Source organism: Staurois parvus, unplaced genomic scaffold, assembly GCF_062004578.1.
Source record: "Staurois parvus isolate SC_StPar_1 unplaced genomic scaffold, SC_StPar_1.0 ptg000858l, whole genome shotgun sequence".
In the NCBI taxonomy this organism is placed as follows: domain Eukaryota; kingdom Metazoa; phylum Chordata; class Amphibia; order Anura; family Ranidae; genus Staurois; species Staurois parvus.
This window is the reverse complement of record NW_028318654.1, coordinates 116,641-130,080: the sequence shown is the minus strand read 5'-3', so window position 1 is coordinate 130,080 and position 13,440 is coordinate 116,641. Positions and strand designations below refer to the sequence as shown.

At 39.5% G+C, this 13,440-nt stretch overlaps 1 protein-coding gene across 1 annotated transcript in view; it reads right to left on the bottom strand.

Annotated features, from left to right (window-relative positions):
• The window catches only part of MRE11 (MRE11 double strand break repair nuclease), a 434,841-nt gene that overhangs the window by 357,723 nt on the left and 63,678 nt on the right, over positions 1-13,440 (bottom strand). The window lies entirely within an intron of this gene.

Sequence of the window (13,440 nt, the reverse complement as noted above, 5' to 3'; positions counted from 1 at the left end):
GTAGAAAGATTTAATTCTTAACTTGTATACTTTACGAACTCTTTAAATCACAATAGGAATATACTATAGGAAATGACCCCATTGCTATGACTTCTAACTCAGAATCTGGAATGGGAAGGGTCGGGCTATTATATAATATATAATAAAGATTCACCAATATGTATTTGTATAAGTTCCTTAACTGACCTAAAAAAAAATATAACTCAATTCATCATAAAGTCAACCTATTTATACATATATTTATTATTAGTATTGTTGTTTAGTAGATATTCAATATTACATTAATAAAGGCTCCTAACACCTACATAACAAAATGGGTCAGGAGATCTCAACAGATTCAGAGCAGATTGTAGCACCTTATGCTCAAAACTGGAATCAGAGGAGGCCTTAACATCCACCTAGTAGACAATGTGAAAAAAAAAAAAAAGGAGGTGACCAAGCCAATTAAAGAAACAGATGCTTGACGCTAAAAAGCCCAGGAAGCCCCAATGGGTCTGATAAAGTGTGCATTGACAGTGATCCTTCAAAACCATAGGCTCTAATGATAACTTGTCTGATTTGCCTAGCAATGTTGGAGTGAGAAGCAGGAAGACCTCTGCAGGAAGTACAAAGAGAGAATCCAATTATCGCTGATTCTAACCAGACTAGAGGAAGGACAGAATATAATCTACTAAGAACTTTCAAGTATTAGATTTCCTCAACTCTCACCATGCAAGATAGGCTTTCCAGGTGGGGCAATAGACTTTGCTATAAGCCGATTTCCTAGCCTTCAAGAGGATAGGAATGACTGAAAGCCATTGTTTCTAATTTTTAGGGACTCTTTAATGACTGGCATAGTACCACTGGATTGGCATAAGGCCAATTGGGTGCCAATATTTAAAAAGGGGTCAAAATCTTTACCAAGTAATTATAGACCTGTTAGTTTAACTTCTATAGCTGGGAAGATATTGGAGAGTTTAATAAAAGACCACATGGATGAGTTCTTGCTGGAAACTGACAGCATGGATTCATGAAAGGGAAGCTGTCAAACAAATCTGATTTCTTTTTATGAGGTGAGCAAAACCTTGGACAGAGGGGTGGCAGTGGATGTGGTACACTTGGATTTTGCAAAAGCGTTTGACACAGTTCCCTAAACACGGCTAATGTGTAAGGTAAAGTCTATGGGCTTGGAGAAATCCATATGTAAATGGATAGAAAACTGGCTAAAAGATCGTATTCAAAGAGTAGTGGTTAATGATTCATACTCTGAATAATCTGGAGTCATCAGTGTTGGCACCCTAATTTTTTAATATATTTATAAACAATATAGGGTCTGAGATTTACAATCCCATTTCAGTCTTTGCAGATGACACCAAGCTGTGCAGTGGAATAACACCCTTACAGGATGTCTGCGACTTACAAGCCGACCTCAATGCACTGTATAATTGGGCAACTATGTGGCAAATGAGGTTTGATGTTGATAAATGTAAGGTTCTGCACTTTGGGGCTAAGAATATGCATGCATCATACATACTAGGGGGCGTACAACTGGGGGAATCAATGGTGGAGAAGGATCTGGGAGTTCTGATAGATCACAAGCTTAATAGTGGCATGCAATGCCAAGCTGCGGTTTCTAAAGCGAACAAAATCCTCTCTTGTATTAAAAGAGGTATAGACTCCAGAGAGAGAGAGAGATATCATTTTGCCCCTGTACAAATCATTAGTAAGACCTCATCTCGGATATGCAGTTCAGTTTTGGGCCCCAATTCACAAAAAGAACATTGGGGAACTGGAGAAAGTACAGAGAAGGTCAACCAAACTGATGAGATGCATGGAGCAGATCAGCTATGAGGAAAGATTAGAGGAACTGAATGTATTCTTGCTTGAGAAGAGGAGATTAAGGGGGGATATGATCAACATGTATAAATACATCAGTGGTTCATATAGTGAACTCGGTGTAGAGCTATTCACCCTGAGGTCATCACAGAGGACAAGGGGGCACTCTTTACATCTGGAGGAAAAGAAATGTAATCTCCAAACACAGAAAGGTTTCTTCACAGTGAGAGCTGTGAAAATGTGGAATAGACTACCTCAAGAGTTGGTTCTGGCCAGCTCAGTGGATTGCTTCAAAAAAAGTCCTGGATTGTTTATTAGATACACAGAATATAACTGGATACTAACATTTATAGGTAAAGTTTATCCAGGGACTATCCAATTGCCTCTCAGGGGATCAGGAAGAAATTTTTTTCCCAGCAGGAGTAAATTGGATGTAATCCAGTAAGTCACTTTCTCTCCAGCCCGTGGCTTCCCCAGCCCTGCCAGTAAACCTGCAACCAAGAAGCAGGATGGTTCCTAGGCCAGAAATTTCAGACAATCCTTAAGAGTCTGCCAGGAGTCCAACTATGTCCAAGTACCATATCCTCCTGGGTGAATTTGGTGTTATAAGAAACACTAGAATGCCCTCTCTCTCAATTCTGCAGTGCAGATAAACAAGAATCTGAAGGGCAGAAATGTGTAGATTAGGTTGAACTAATCAGATGGAGTCACCAGAGTGTCCACTGTAAATGGTTGAGGGTCCCTGGAACTGGTAACAAACCTGTCCTGTGTGTTGTTGATTCTGGGACATGAGAAAAATCACATCCGGCATCCCCCACCTGTGGGAAAGAGCATGAAATACCTAATGATGGAAAGCCCATTCTCCTGGATCCAGAAGATGGAGAAAAGCATGCTTGGCAATTTTCTACACCTGGGATATGGACGGTGGACAGGGCCATAATGTGCAGTTCTGCAAGAAATAAAGAGAAACCTACACAGGAAAAATGTAAGCTTCTCCCAGTACAGAAAAGAGATCCATCACCAAAGGACACTAGCAAAAATTGAGGTTAGCTGGTAAAGACAGGTTATATAAGATTTCCCTGCAGCTTTCTCTTTGTGCCTGTGTTCAGTCACCTGAAGGTAGCTGAATATAATATGAATAAAGAGCATGTGCCCCCTACTATACAGCTGAGAATATTCCAATGAACTGACATTTGAACCCAGCTTTGATAGCCCATCATGTAATCCAATACTTATGATGGCACACTAACAATCTGTAGATGCAGAGATAAACATGGTCACCTTTAGTGTATGTGACCGGAAGCCAGCATTGGAAGCGGAGCCTTTTTTTTTATTCTCCGTTCAGGGCGGCGGCAGCAGCGGACATTGTGACTGGCGTTGGATCTACTGCGGGGGACATTCTTTTAGTTATTTCTTTTAATAAAGGACTTGTCAAAGACCGTGCCCTGTCTTTTTTCACACTGCACTTTTTGTTTTTTTATTAATGAGTATCGGGACCATGTACCCCATACTCATTCCCATGGGGGGAGGCAGTATCTGGGGGCCCCCTTGTTAAAGGAGGCATCCAGATTCTGATAAGCCCCCTGCCTACAGACCCCCACAACCACCGGCCAGGTTTGTGGGGAAGAGGCCCTTGTCCCCTCAACATGGGGACAAGGTGCATTGGGGGGAGCCCCCCCTGTGCCAAAGCACCCCCCATGTTGAGGGCATGTGGCCTGGTATGGTTCAGAGGTTGGGGGGCGCTCGCTTGTCCCCCCCTTTTCTTGACCTGCTGACAGTTTGCACAGTACTTTACAAAATCAAGGAAGACAGTACAAATAAAATACAATAAAATACAAGAGGGTTAAGAGGGCCCTGATCAAAATCTCTGTATAATTTCAGAACATCACTTTATATCTTGTTTCTATCCTTTGTAGGAATTAGTACAGTGAAAGCATTGCTGTATATCTAACCCACTGGATATTAAAATTTACCCTAAATGACTAAAAAAATGTAGAAACTCTAATACAAAATTATAATTGGAGGGAAAGAAACAGTTTGCTGATTATTTCCTGAAAAGTAGACTTTTATTTGGCCTTGTTCATTTTCTGGTGAAGAGTGGACCACACATTTGGGCTCTGATGAGAGTCCCAGTGAATAAATATTATACTACGTATGAAACTGGTTTGTGGTACTGTATGTGCTCGGAAAAATAAGTCAATACAGTTTTTTTTTAGTAAGGATAGCAAATGATTAGTAGCATTGTGCAAACAAAAATAAATAGTCCCAATGTTTTAGTGTAAGTGATCAGTTTTAAGTCACTGAATTTCTGAGTTTGTGCAACCTAAATGAACTGGGTAATACCAAGTGTAAAAATTTCATTGAAAGTCATCCGGTAAGCCTTCATTAATCATAAAAAATGCCATATATGAGTTTTTAAAGAGAGTTTCAGTAAATTTTGAAAGCCTTGGAATAACCATGTTATCATTTAAATATTAAAGCACATGAACAGCAGATGTTAAAACATAATGCACAGCTCCTTCCTAAGTATTTAGATATACATGTGTAAGAGATCCTCTATATGTAAATAATTTTATGTGTGCTTTAAAGAAAACATGTCCTGTATAGAGTTTCTAATTATACATGTACATGGTGAGAGACATATTTGTTCATTAGGTACTGTACACAGATTTTGCTTATTGCTTTACAGTGCTACATAGTTGTGTTTATTGCTTTCACTAACAATGCAAGACTACATGTCAATTGACCACAGAACTCCAAAAGCAGCGAGGGCAGAGACTTTGTGAAGGTGGTGTAGCACTGCAATATGTGGTGCTGCTGCATCTTCTGACAAAGGATTGGATGGAAAGTTTGAATTGAAACAGGTATTTGGCGCACTCAGAAAGGGCTGAAATGGTGTCTGCAGGATAAGCACAGGTCAAGAACAATATGAAAGTATATAAAAGTCTTGGTATGAATAAAACATTGTCCTTTAGGATCTATTGTGGGCCTTAAAATTTGAGTTACTTGTAGGCTGCCAGGTGATAGAGAGCAAAAGAAGACCCTGTGAGGAGACCAAGTGAAAAAAGAGTGGCACCTGAGTGCAGCAGTTGAAACTCTTTAATAAAACATAGAATACAGGCAACTCACAAAAGCATAGTAGAAAGCGCTTGTCATGTAATCGGCATCCGCTGTGTGGTGAGATGTGGGTCATTGTGCCAGGTTGTGGGTCCGGTGACAGGCGGCGATGCTGGTGGCTCCCAGCATTTCCGGCGAGTTGCGGGACACTAGGAACAGGCAATGGAGGAGACGTGGACGTCACATCCAATCACGTGGGTAGCGGGGAGTGGCGCTCGTTTGGAGCATGTGTACTCCCTCTTCAGGCCGTAATGGATGCCGATTACATGACAAGCACTCCTCAATATGCTTTTGTGAGTTGCCTCTATTATACGGTTTATTACAGAGTTTTAACTGCTGCACTTAGAAGGCGCGCTCTTTTTTTCCCTTGATGGAGAGTGTGGCCAACTCATTGCAGTGACACAGTAAACATACCATGGTGTTGTTTGCTATATGATCTATACAAGCCCTGCTCTCATTTCTCTCAGTCATTTGCGGGACTTGTGATTACTTCTGCTGACTCCGTTACCCTTGCCATCTGACAAGTGATCTCTGTTGATCAAAATTTAGACACGATCCCTAGGTATAGGTTCATTGAAAACGTGCTATCGTTTCCCTGAAGACAGTTAAAATCCCATTAAGATTTAGTAATAAGAGCTGAAAACATGGGAGAAAATAATGTAGTTTTGTTGCAAGAGCAATATGAGAAGGCGGCAAAACTGAGGAATAGTAGTTCACTGCAGGAAATTAAATGATGATCCGAGAAATAAATGTCAACAGAAGATGAAAACTAATCTGAGACAAGAGGTGATGAAGAAATATCTTAATAAAAAGTTGGTCTCGTAGTATTGGCTTCCAAAAAATAATTTTTCTGTATATTTTATAGATTAAGCATTTGCCCTCCGGAAGATTTACCCCACTTTGTGACAAGGCCATTGTCTGCAGTTTGGCACTGCACTATTTCAACTGGTAATTGTGTGGTCGTGCATTGCTGTACCCAAACAAAATTTATGCCCTTTATTCTCACACAAATAGAGATTTCTTTTGGTGATATTTGATCACCTCTGTGGTTTTTACTTTTTGAGCTATAAGCAAAAAAAGGCTGAAAATTTTGAAAAAAAAAAATCAATATTTGTCACTTTTGGTTATAACAAATATCTAATAAACTCAAAGTTAGTCATAAATTTAGGCCAAAATGTATTCTGCTATGTCTTTTATAAAGAAAAATCCCTACACATGTATATTAATTGGATTGCGTGAACGTTATAGCGTCTACAAACTATGGTATATATTTTAGAATTTATGCAGCTTTTACTTTCTGACTGCCTAAAATTGCTAAAATACCAGGGCAGTAAAATCCCCCCCCCCCCCCCCCCAATTACCCCTTCTTGGAAAGTAGACACCCCAAAGATTTTGCAGAGAGGCATGTTGAGTCCATGGAACATTTTCTTTTTAGCCAAAACTTTTTAGGAAAATACCCTTTTTTGTTTTTAAACACAAAGCTGTCACTTTAATGATATATTGCTCATGCATGCCATGGGTATATGTGGAATAAACACCTCAAAACACATCCTCCTACTTCTTCTGAGTATGGGGATACCACATGTGAGAGACTTTTTGGCAGCCTAGCTACATACAGGCACCCAAAATCCAATGAGCAGCTCCAGGCTTTCAAAGGGCATATTTCCTCGTATCACTCTACCACTACCGAACACAGTTTCGGAGGCTCTAAAATGCCAGGATAGTACAAACACCCCCCCCCTTCCCCCAAATGACCCCTTTTTGGAAAGTACACACCCCAAGGAATTTGATAAGAGGCATGGTGAGTATTTTACAGATATCATTTTTGTCACAGGGTTTTGAAAATTAAAAAAAGAAAAAAAAATGTTTTTCTTTCTTCATTTTCCAAAAACATGTGGCAACAAATTAGATATGCAAAATACTTATCATGCCTCTTTGCAAATACATTGGAGTGTCTATTTTCAAAAAAGGGGTCATTTGGAGGAGTTGCTTCTACTATCTTGGAATTTCAGGGCCAACATTAGAAGCTTATTTCACACATCACCCACTCTTGAAGACCAAGCCTTTTTCTGACACTTTTTATTCACATGAAAAAACTTTTTCTTTTGCTAGAACCTTACTTTGAAACCCCAAACATTATATATTTTTTAAAGCAGAGGCCCTAGAAAATCAAATGATGGGTGTTGAAATTTTTTGCCATCACACAGTATTTGCGCAGCGATTTTTCAACCGTTTGCTCCGCGCGTTCCTCTCGCCGTGTTCCCGCGCCGTTCCGGTGTAGCATGAAAATCCGTCTCCTATGAGGATCTGTCCCCCTCGACGTATCTGCGCATGTGCCAGTTTCAGGCATTAGCAGCCGATCGGCGATCTCTGGCACATGCGCAGATACGTCGAGGGGGACAGATCCTCATAGGAGACAGATTTTCATGCTACACCGGTCTTCAGGGCGGACTGTGAGAGGAGCCTAGCGGGAGCCTAGCTCCGCGGGCCGGATTAAAAGGTCCGCCGGGCCGTATACGGCCCGCGAGCCGTAGTTTGCCCATTGCTGGTCTAGATCATCCCAAACAAGTACAATCAAAAACTATCTGCCCTCACAAGCGAAAATACCAGAGGGTAAAACCCCAAGGAGACAACAGGGATTAAATGGAAGACGGGAGATGGGAAACATCAGCAGTGCTCGCTGCAGATTTTCTATGGGAGTACCTAATATGAGCCAAAGCATAGAAATTGAAGATATAGAAAAGGAGTTGGCTATAGAAGATGTTGAAGAACAAGAAAAGACTCCTCAAATGCCTACTAAATATGAAATAGATATGTTTATGAGATTGGAATGGTCTATAAAACAGGAGAGGGCGGTATTACATAAAGACCTGGGGCAAGTTTTGTCACAAGTAGAAGAAACGGAGGGAAAACTGGACAAACATGCCCAAATAATAAATCTAGAAAAACAAATGGAGGTGATGCCGAAGGAGCAAAGGAGTCTGCTATATAAATTAGAAGATCAAAAAAAAAGAGATAGGAGTAATTTGAGGATATGGGGTTTGCCCGAGACTTCACAAGGAGAAGATTTGATGGAGAAAACAAAGAAAATGTTTAATACAATAATGGACAGATCAGTAACAGAGCACTTGAAGATCGATAGAGTACATAGAATAAGAAGATCCCAAGGAAATGCGAGTGAAAAGGAGGGGGGTGAAAAGAACAGTGGGGGGGATATCTACGTGTTCCTCCAGATGGAGGATCATACTTTCATTGAGACAAAGTTAGTTGGAGAAAAAAGAAAAAAACATGGGAAATGGAGGAGGTTAACTTTATGACCTATAATTGAAAGGGATTGAATACCCCAGGGAAGAGGCATAAGATTCTCACAGAATTACAACAGAGATCTATTTCAGTAATGTTCCTACAGGAGACCGAACTTTTACAGGAAACAAACGTTAAGTTATATTCTAAATATTATCCAACCTGGTATTATGCAGACTCACCAACTAAACGTGCTAAGGGGGTAGCAATTGGTATAGCTAAAAATTTAAGATTTAGGTTGGAGGATCCGGAAGGTCGACTTCTGTTCCTGAAGGGGGGGGTTACAGGAAATAGAATGTACAATGGAAGGGGGAGGGGGGCAATAAGAACAATGGTACATATACATTGCCACAAAAGCAGTCCAGTGGCCTATTTGAAGAATATATTAAGAAAGCTTTCAGATTTTAAGAAGGGCAAATTAATTGTGGCAGGAGATTTTAATTGTTGCAGGGATCCTCAGATTGATACGACGTCGCAGGTACAGAGAGATGGAGGTAGAGATTGAAATCTATGTGAAGTATGCTATATCAGTGTCAGCTGATAGATGTATGGAGAATTAAACATCCTAGAGAAAGGGATTATACATTCTATTCTCCTGCACATGCGATGTATTCCAGATTAGATTATATATTGATAGAACACAGACTCTTGGAGTCGTTGGTTAAATATAGAAGTCACAACAATATTGGACCATGCACCTGTCGTAATAACGCTATTATGGGGAAAAGAGCAAGATAATATAAATATGTGGAAACTGAATGAGACACTCCTCCAGGATCACGAGATGGCACTGAGAGTAAAAAAAGAAATAGAACAATACTATGAAATAAATGAGACTGAAGGAGTCTCAATTGCTACGGTGTGGGAAGCACATAAGGCATATATCAGGGGAATTTTGATAGCAATTGGAGCAGAAAAAAAGAAAGAACGGCAAAAGAAAATAAATACATTCATAAGGGAACTATATGATCTAGAACAACTACATAAAAAGAGAAAAGTAAAAGACACACAACAGAAAATATTAAAAAAAAAAAAAGAGACAAATTAAGTAACTTAATCAAGCAAGAAACGAGGAGAATATTTAACATGATGGCAAGAGAAAGATATCAGTGGGGGACTAGACCTGATAAATATTTAATGAGAGCACTGAAAAATAAGAAATCAAGGAATTATATAGAGAGAATTAAAGATGATAATGGTGAAATGGTGTACGCAACCACTGATATCGTTAGTGTATTAAACAAATATTATAGGAAGTTGTATGAAGTGAACCCAAAAAAACCTAAAAGGAGAAGAAAAATTAAAAAAAGACAGACATATTTAAAAGAGGCGGGACTACCGAGATTGGAAGAGGATCTCTTCGCTCTTCTAGAAAAAACAATACACAGGAAGAAATTCAGGAGGTACTGAAGGATACAGTTGTGTGGAGGAGTCTTGGGCCAGACGGGTATACTGCGAGATGATATAAGAAATTTAAAGAACAATTAGTCCCTAAACTGTGTACACATATGCATGCACTATGAGGCAGAATGGAAATGAGGGAGGAGTCATTGCAAGCACATATTACAATCATACAGAAAGAGGGGAAAGATAGGACCCAATGGGTTAGTTACTAGCCTATCTCACTGTTAAATATGGATATGAAACTATTGGTGAACGTTCTGGCTACTAGGCTGAAAGTCTTAATGCCGCAATGGATTCATTTAGATCAAGTAGGATTTGTTCCTGGGAGGGAGGGAGAAGATAATGGGCTAAGATCATTATTCCTCATAGAAAAAAGTGAGAGAGAAAACCCCCCATATTGATCTTATCGGTAGACGCTGAGAAGGCTTTCAATAGCGCAGATTGGGGCTTTATGATGGATACATTGGAGGTTCTGGGGATTGGTCAAAAAATGAGAGCGTGGATAGGAAAGCTTTAAAGCCAACCATCAGGCACAGTAAAGGTCAATGGCTCATTATCAAGAGTTTTTTTAAAATGTATAATGGGACAAGACAAGGGTGTCCGCTTTCGCCTGTTGTTTGTGATATCTTTAGAGCCTCTCCTGGCAACAGTACGAAACAGCCTGGATGTAAAAGGGATACAGAGAGGAGAGATAGAACATAAAGTGGCAACATACGCTTATGATATGCTATTTTATGTGGTAAACCCTAAGCTGACACTACCCAATCTAATGAGAATAATGAAATATTATGGAGATTTATCAAATTTAAAAATCAACCCGTTTAAATCAGAGATTCTTAATGTTAATGTTCCGATAATTGAAAAAAAAGGTCTTGCAGAGAGAATTCCCCTTTGCATGGAGAGAAAGAGAACTAAAATATCTGGGAATAAAATTAACCTCGTCCTCTAAGAATCCATATAAAATAAACTACATCCCATTAATAAATGATATAAAGGATGAATTGAGGACCACTCTCCTGGATAGGATGGATAAATCTGGTAAAAATGATAATTGTCCCGAAAATCCTATATAAATTTCATATGCTACCCATACAGCTTCCGTGAACCTATTTTAAAGTAATTAAGAAAATGATATTGAGGTTTACTTGGGGAAAAAAAAAACAAGAATAAGCTATGAAGTGCTGTGTAGAGATAAATAAAATAGGGGTTTAAATGTACCGGACTTTAAGAGATATTATTATTCTGTATTGTCACGTATTTTTGATTGGACATATAATGCAATAGGGAAAAGTTGGGTTAATATAGAAAATACATTAAGTGAGACACAACTAAATAGGATTGTTGGTTGCCACATCAGTATTGTAAGTTGGCTGAAAGCACGAGCACTTATAAACAAAATGTAATTAAGGTTTGGGAGGTAAATCACAAACAAATGGGATGGGAATTTAATTCAATGTTAATACCATTTTTCCCACCTGGGAAGGAAAAATTTCCGGTAAATGGATAAGGAAAGGGAATACACAGTTAAAAGACATAATGAAAAAAGGAGAAATATGTTCCTATCAGGAGCTATAAAATAAAAAAGAGGTGTTCTTTATGTTAGATGAGTGGCAATATTTTCAATTAAGACACTTTGTTGCAATACTCTCAAAGCCATTAAGGACAATGGAGAATTTAAATCCATTTGAACAACTGTTTAGTGCAAGTAAGATACAGAAACATGGTACTTCCCATATTTATAAAATTCTTTCTGCAACAGCAAGATCTAATTCCCCGCCATATATGGAAAAATGGGAAAGGGAACTCGGAACATCATTCAACAAGCAACAAAAATAGAAAATATTTACATTAACGCACGGGGCTATAGATATGACTTTGGTGGAAATGAATTATAAATGTTTAACTAGGTGGTACAATACACCGAATATGGCACACATGCAGCATGTAGAGAAATCACCTATGTGTTCATTCACCAAGCACAGGAGATATTGGGGACTAATATCTTGAAAGATCCAAGCATATGCTTATTTCATAAAACTGAGATTACAGCAGAAAAATATAAGAACTTGATGATATTTCATTTAACCACTTCAAGTCCAGACAGTTTTACCCCCTTCCTGTCCAGGTCAATTTTAAGCTTTCAGCACTATTACACTTTGAATGACAATTGCGCAGTCATGCAAGACTGTACCCATACAAATTTTTTAGCATTTTTTTTTTTAGACAGATACAGTCATGGCCGAAATTGTTGGCACCCTTGATATTTTTCCTGAAAATCAAGTATTTCACACAAAAAAGGTATTGCATTAACACATGTTTTGCTATACACATGTTTATTCCCTTTGTATGTATTGGAACAAATATAAAACAGAGGCAGAAAAGCAAATATGACATAATGTCACACAAAACCCCAAAAATGGGCTGGACAAAAGTATTGGCACCCTTAACTTAATATTTGGTTGCACACCCTTTGGAAAACATAACTGAAATCAGTCGCTTCCTATAACCATCAATAAGCTTCTGACACCTCTCACCCGGAATTTTGGACCACTCTTCCTTTGCAAACAGCTCCAGGTCTCTCTTATTGGAAGGACACCTTTTCCCAACAGCAATTTTAAGATCTCTCCACAGGTGTTCAATGGGATTTAGATCTGGGCTCATTGCTGGCCACTTCAGAACTCTCCAGCGCTTCTTTGCCATCCATTTCTGAGTGCTTTTTGACGTATGTTTGGGGTCATTGTCCTGCTGGAAGACCCAGGATCTTGGACGCAAACCCAGCTTTCTGACACTGGGCCCTACAGTGCGACCCAAAATCCTTTGGTAATCCTCAGATTTCATGATGCCTTGCACACAGTCAAGGCACCCAGTGCCAGAGGCAGCAAAACAACCCCAAAACATCATTGAACCTCCACCATATTTTACCGTAGGTACTGTGTTTTGTTCTTTGTAGGCCTCATTCCGTTTTCGGTAAACAGTAGAATGATGTGCTTTACCGAAAAGCTCTATCTTGGTCTCATCTGTCCACAAGACGTTTTCCCAGAAGGCTTTTGGCTTACTCAAGTACATTTTGGCAAACTGTAGTCTTGCTTTTTTATGTCTCTGTGTCAGCAGTGGGGTCCTCCTGGGTCTCCTGCCATAGCGTTTCATTTCATTTAAATGTCGACGGATAGTTCGCGCTGACACTGATGCTCCCTGAGCCTGCAGGACAGCTTGAATGTCTTTGGAACATGTTTGGGGCTGCTTATCCACCATCCGGACTATTCTGCGTTGCAATCTTTCATCAATTTTCCTCATCCGTCCACGACCAGGGAGATTAGCTACAGTGCCATGGGTTGCAAACTTCTTGATAATGTTGCGCACTGTGGACAAAGGCAAATCTAGTTCTCTGGAGATGGACTTGTAACCTTGAGATTGTTGATATTTTGCCACAATTTTGGTTCTCAGGTCCTCAGACAGTTCTCGTCTCCTCTTTCTGTTGTCCATGCTTAGTGTGGCACAGACAGACACACAATGCAAAGGTTAAGTGAACGTCTCTCCTTTTTATCTGCTTTCAGGTGTGATTTCTATATTGCCCACACCTGTTACTTGCCCCAGGTGAGTTTACAGGAGCATCACATGCTTGTAACATTCTTATTTATCCGCAGTTGTGAAAGGGTGCCAATACTTTTGTCCAGCCCATTTTTGGAGGTTTGTGTGACATTATGTCGAATTTGCTTTCTTTCCTCCCTTTTTTTGTTTTGTCCCAATACACACAAAGGGAATAAACATGTGTATAGCAAAACATGTGTTAATGCAATACGT